General features: G+C 36.5%; 1 non-coding gene across 1 annotated transcript; it reads right to left on the bottom strand.

The window, feature by feature from the left end:
* Positions 1-4,811: 4,811 nt before the first annotated feature.
* On the bottom strand, positions 4,812-4,974 carry LOC111724665. The gene has a single exon (XR_002772928.1). It is a non-coding gene; the product is annotated as a U1 spliceosomal RNA (small nuclear RNA).
* Between the last annotated feature and the right edge of the window lie 1,417 nt (positions 4,975-6,391).

The following is a 6,391-nucleotide window of genomic DNA, read 5'->3' as shown; positions in this document are numbered from 1 at the left end:
CTAATGTTGAAACCTGAAACTTGACTGCCAAACTATGCCTCTGTCGCTGGAACCCAAGCCCACTTGCCAAGCTGCTGTGAAACCTTTCAGAGGTACCACTCAAATTCTTGGCAGCATTTCAGTCTCTATTTCCACAAAAAAACACTATGGTTTGGCTGGCCACCCAAGGCCCATAAAACATAGGATTGGCTAATCTGTCCCTGGACACCGTTGAGGCAAACCCATTATCTGAGCAGCCAGGACAGACTATAATTAGAAGCCCAGTGAGTCACAGCTCATGGAGTTAGCTCAGAAGCTCACTCCTAAAATGTCACACCAGCCTGGCATCGGCGGAAATTCATTCTGCACATCAGAATACAGCCTTGTGCAAGGAAGGACTAAGGGGAGAAGGTCGGGGAGAAGAAAGACTCACGGAACACCCTGAAGACAGAGCAGCTGGCACAGGAAGTCCAGACAGAGTGACAAAAATTTTCACTAGAAAAAAAAATTCCCTTCACCACAAATAATTTCTCTTTAATTTTTCTTTAAGCAGTGCAGTTGCTAATTTAAGCCCTCCACATACTTCCCCAGCAGTGACTTAAATGTACCATTTTATTACACATCCTCCCAGGCCTGGTGGATTCAGAAAGAACGAGGGTTTTAAAAGCCCAGGGTCATGACATACCATCTGTGTGTGACCATGAACAGATCGGTCAAACTTTCTAAACCTTAGTGCCCTTATGTACAAAATGGTTTCTTTTGAATGAATAATATAAGCGAGGTACTTGGCACAAGATTTGGCACATGATTGGTGATGAATAAATGTCTCCTTCCTTCTGGGTAGGACTCATCAGATGATGATGATTCTAGGTTGTCAGACATAGAACACACTCTTCAAAGGGCTTATGCTGTTTTAGCTCAGCAGACACCTTGTCTCAAGAAAGCCATTAGAAACCCCCAAAGTACTGTGTTTTTCTCCTGGTAAGTAGCTCATTCCCCACAACTTCCCACCACTTTGCATTAAGTGAGCTCAACAAATGAGTCACGCTTCTTACAGAATCAAATTTGGGAGACACACCCAGAACAGATGTATCTCGACTTTTCCCAAGAAGCTATTTGTACCACCAAAAGAGGGCTTGGGGAACCCATCGATAGAAAACCCCAAGCTCCCAACCTACCTAAAAGTTACCCCTGAATTCGTATGCAAACCCCAAAGCTCAGTTCATTTCTTTCAATGAATTTTTATCTACAGGATTAGACAGCTGAGAGTCACTGTTAGCTATTTCGAAGGTGATTATTTTTGAAAACAAGTGAAATCATGGCATTTAAATTGTGACCATGATTTTCAAGAAAACTTTCAAGAATTCTTGGAAATTATATTACAATTGGAACCTTTATTTAGATCAGCCCTTTCTCACCTGAAGTAAGAAGTGCACGGGGTGACAGCCAGAAGAGCAGGATTTAAGTGCTGCTTTTGCTACTTACTGAATGATTTGGGGAAGGTTTCTGATCTTCAGAGGTTTATCTGTAAAGTGAGGGGAACCTACATAACTTGTAGGGTCCCCAAACAAGGAAGCATATGAAAGTACGTGGAAAACTTAACACAATAAACTGTTAGTTTTTTAAAGTAATCTTTCATCCTTTACATTTGCTCAATACTCCTGTTACTAAGTGCTTGAGTTAATTTTGTTGGTTTATCTTTGCATCCCTCTAAAGTTAATGTATAGCTAAAGACTCTCAAAATGAATGGAAAATTCTACATTCATGAGTGATCATTAGAATAAAGATTTTTTACACACTATATCCAAAAATTAAGCCTTCCCAGGCGAGATATATAATTTGCGAAAATAATCACATTGTCTTCTTTTCTGTGATAGCTCTTTGTAATGACTACTTGGTAACTCTTTCCATCAGATGGTGGTATCTGTTTCCTCACTCCTTGAATCCGGAATATCTTTGTGGCTTAGGCCACTAGAATGGCATAAAAGTGACAACACATCAGTTTCAAATCTTGGACTCAAGCTTCCAATTTTACTCTGAGAATCCTGCTAACATCACATGGATGAATCTGGGCTAGCCTGCTTGGTTGATGAGAAACACATAACCTCATCACTCCCACTTTCAACCCAGTCAATAAGTAGCTAATAGCCATACATGTGAGTGGGGCAATCCCAGATGAGGCAGCACCTAGCTGACCAAGCAGCTGAGCACAAATACGTGATCGAACCTAGCCAATGTATTGGCTCAAACCCAGAGAAGCACTCTCCTTAGACTTGTGAGTAATGATGAAGGATCAGTATTTTAAGCTCCTAACTTCTGGGTGTTTCTTTACATACCAATTGATAAGTGATATACAGTTTTCTATACTACTACTTGTTTTAAAAAGAACCCCTTATAACATGTTAGACCAAGGTAACAGAGATGGGGTTTCTCTCTCTAAAAAACCAAAGAAATGCTGGCTGGAATATATGTTAAGTTCAAAGGAAAATAAAAGAAATCCCATGGGCAAGATAAGGAGAACTCAAATACATAATAAGCAAAAGCGGGTAGTATAACAAGTGGGCAAATAACTTTACACACATTTCTGGGTATTGATGACTGGGAATCAAAATTTTCATGCTCACATAAGAACAGAAGATTTGCTTGACCCATAGATGAAAACCTTGCTGTAGTAAACCTAGAATCTCGAAGAGCTGTCTTTCCAATGAGAAAGACGACTAGAAAACGTTTGTCTGATGACTCAGTGGAAAAGTTAGGAAGCCTGTCACGTAGCAAGGGGATGGGTAAAGAAAAGGTGGTCTTGAGATATCAATACTCCAAGCTTAAGACACAGATGTGGTGACTGAATTTATACTACCTACACTGTGTGAAAATCCCCTCCAAGGAATTAACATTAAAAATTGTTTAGGACTATGAAAAGTCCTAGAAACAAAAACTAATATAAAACTTATCAACTTCTAAAATCCATATACATGGGTCTTCTGCTAGATAGAATGTAAGAGAATGAGAAACAGGAGAGAGAGCCATCAGGCACAACAAGCAACAGTCTTAGGACCCGAGGAGCTGGACCTAGTAGGACAATCTAATAGAGGCATCAAATGATGGAAAGAATTTCAAGAAAGGAGGAGATGGATAACATCGATAGTGAAAGAAAGGGGTAGTTTAGGGAATGTAAAGGAAAAAAAAAATAGATTAGAAAAACTAAAAAATACAGTCAATAATATTAAGAACTAACAAGATTAGACACAGCTGCTGAGAAAATTCATAAACTGGAAGATAAAACTAAGCATATTACCTAGAGTAAGTCACAGAGAATAGATGACAAATACAAATGAACAGCTGGAAAACAGGAAGACAAGATGCAGAAAACCACAGTAGAAAACGATGTCACGCTGCATAATTTTAAGAGCTACCATTCACAAGGAATCCAACATAAACGGGGTTTCTTAGATTTTTAGACATCCTTCATTTGATAATTCCAGAGATGTGAATAGAAAAGATAGAGGTAAAATCACAGTAAAAAAAAAATAAAATAGTAACTAGATTTACAAACTGAAGAAAGACACAAGTTCTCAGACTGAAAAATTAGAGTACTAGTCAGAATTAACAGAAATAAATGCATACCTAGCTAATCTTCCTTCCTTCGAGTTTTTATTTGAAGAGATATTTTTGTTTGTTTTTTAATATTAAGAATCTTGATTTGATTTGAATTGTAAAAACTTAGATTTTTTAAATTAACAATGAAGTATTTTCCCTAATGATTTTAACATAATAGTCTCCCTTAGCTATTCTAAAGAGTTTTCCTCACACAAAAATAAGTTTTGAACTCAATAGTTGTTATTTTGATCATTTCTAAGTGTTTAATAATCATGCAGTTTCATAATTGCTATTTTAAGAGGTTCCTTTTTTAGTTCCTTTTAAAAATTGTATTGATATTTCTCTTTGAAAAGCATCAGATAATGATATAAAAGTTTCTAAGGAGCCATGTGACCAGCTTCCTACATCTAATGGGGCCATTAGATTTCTTTTCTTTTTTCAAAGTCTCAAAAAATAGACAATATTTATAAATAAAAATAGAAAATAATTTCAAAAAAATTTAAGCCAAATCTTACAGACAACAGAAAAAGAAGAAATACTTCAAATTCATTCTACTGATATTAAACTGATACTATTAAATATCTACTGATCTACTGATATTAAAACTGGAAAAAATTATAATAAAGGGAAATTACAAACATTTCACTTATAAATGAGGATGCAATATCCTAAATGCCATATTAACAAGAACTAAAAATTGTTCAAATAATGTACTTTGGTCAAAATTAAATCTAATTTGTGAGAATTAATCACTATTTTCTTTTCTTTTTGTTTTCCCCAGCCCCTCCCTCCTTCTGTCTGCTCTTCCCTTCCCCCACCTCCCACCCTGTCATTAATTGTCCTCATATCAAAGTTGAATTCATAGGATTCATGTTTCTCCATGATCCTTTTATTTTTTTCTTGAGATGTAATCTCACTGTATTGCCCTAGATAGAGTGCTGTGGCATCATACCTTACAGCAACCTCAAATTCTTGGGCTCAAAAGGACCCTTCTTCAGCCTCCTGAGTAGTTCAGATTATAGGTGCCTGCCACAATGCACAGCCAGGTTTTCAATTTTTAGTAGAGAGGGGGTCTCACTCTAGCTCAGGCTGTTTTCAAACTCCAGAGCTCAGACAACCCACCTGCCTTGGCCTCTCAAAGTTCTAGGATTACAGGCATTAGCCACCATACTTAGCCTATACCTAACCAATTTCTGAGAAAAATTTAAAATATCAAAGATAAGTTTTTTTTAGATCAGGGGAAAGCGTGAATGCAGTACTCCACTACCACAAATTATGCAGTTGAGTTTCCCACATTTAGGGAAATTGCAGGGGTCAGCACATTGGAGTGCAATGGATGAGCCTCACCTTGGGAAAACCACAATCATGATCATGGTATCTCCCCTGCTAGGTAAGTATCAGAGACATTTTTAAAGATATAAAACAACTAGAACTAAGAGAAAGATGTCCAGGAAGCTAATGAGAAATCAAAATTAAAGTAATGAAATATCTTCAAAGTGCTGAGGCAACAGTTCTATCATTTGAAAAATCTAAATCCAGATAAATTTTCACTCAATAATATAGTATGGTTCATCTACACAATCAAAGGTCACAATGGAAAGAATATTTTTATACACTATCAAGTGAAAAAACAAGGAACTTCTGTATAAGAAAGGCAGGCAGTAAGAATGTGTGTGTGTTCAATTTGCTAGTTCTGGTAGTAAAACTGTGAAAGATTGCTCAAGGAAAGGAAGAAGTAAATTTATCTGTTTGAAGACAACATGATCTTATATGTGGAGAACCCTAAAGATTCCACGAACACACACCAAGCACCAAGAACTGTTAAAACTAATAAATATACTTGGTTACCTATAGAAGAAGGGGAGAACTTAGTAAATGATGAGAGTTGTAAGGGCAACTTCACACTGATTGTACCATTTATTAGGCCTTTTAAAATTTCTCTTTAATAGACAACTTCTTCAAAACACACAACCTGGCTGGGTGCAGTGGCTCACACCTATAATCCTTGCACTCCCAAGGTGGGAGATCATTTGAGTGCAGGAGTTCTTCAAGACTAGCTTTAGCCAAAAGTGAGTGAGATCCCATCTCTACTCTAGTCTGGGCAACAGAGTGAGAATCCATCTCAAAAAAAACAACACTAGATTATGAACAAATGGGAAATTTGAACAGATCTACGAATAGTAAGGAGATTGAATCAATAACCAAAAATCTAAAAAAAAAAACCAAGGACCAGATGGCTTCACTGGCAAATTCTACCAAACATTTGAGGAAGAATACCAGTCTTCTTCCTACTATTTCAAAATTGAAGAAGAAACACTTCCAAATTCATTCTGTGAGGTTGGCATGTATACCAAAGCCAGACAAAACAATTCAAATAAAGAGAAGTATAGAACAATATCCCTTATGAATATTCATGCAAAAATCCTCAACGAAATACTACCAAAGAGAAATCAATAGCATATTAAAAGGATTAAGTATCATTAACAAGTAGAATTTATTCCTAGAAGGCAAGGATGGCTCAATATATAGAAATCAATCACTGTAATATACCATGTAAACAGAATGAAGGAAAAAAATCCACATTATATCAATTGCAGAAAAAGCCTTTATCAAAATATTTTATGATTTTTTTAAAAAACTCAACAAACTAGAAATAGAAGGAAACCACCTTGAACTAATAAAGGCCATATTTTTAAAGTCCCCAGATAACATCTCACTCAAAGGTGAGAGACTGAAAACATTTCCCATGAGGTCAGGAGCAAAGTAAGAATGTCCACTCTCACCACTATTATTTAACATAGTCCTAGAAGTCTTT

The sequence above is a fragment of the Otolemur garnettii genome, unplaced genomic scaffold (genome assembly GCF_000181295.1).
Source record: "Otolemur garnettii isolate 467f Iridium unplaced genomic scaffold, OtoGar3 scaffold00001, whole genome shotgun sequence".
NCBI classification, from domain to species: domain Eukaryota; kingdom Metazoa; phylum Chordata; class Mammalia; order Primates; family Galagidae; genus Otolemur; species Otolemur garnettii.
Note: the sequence above shows the minus strand (reverse complement) of the source record. Positions and strands in the feature narration are given on the sequence as shown.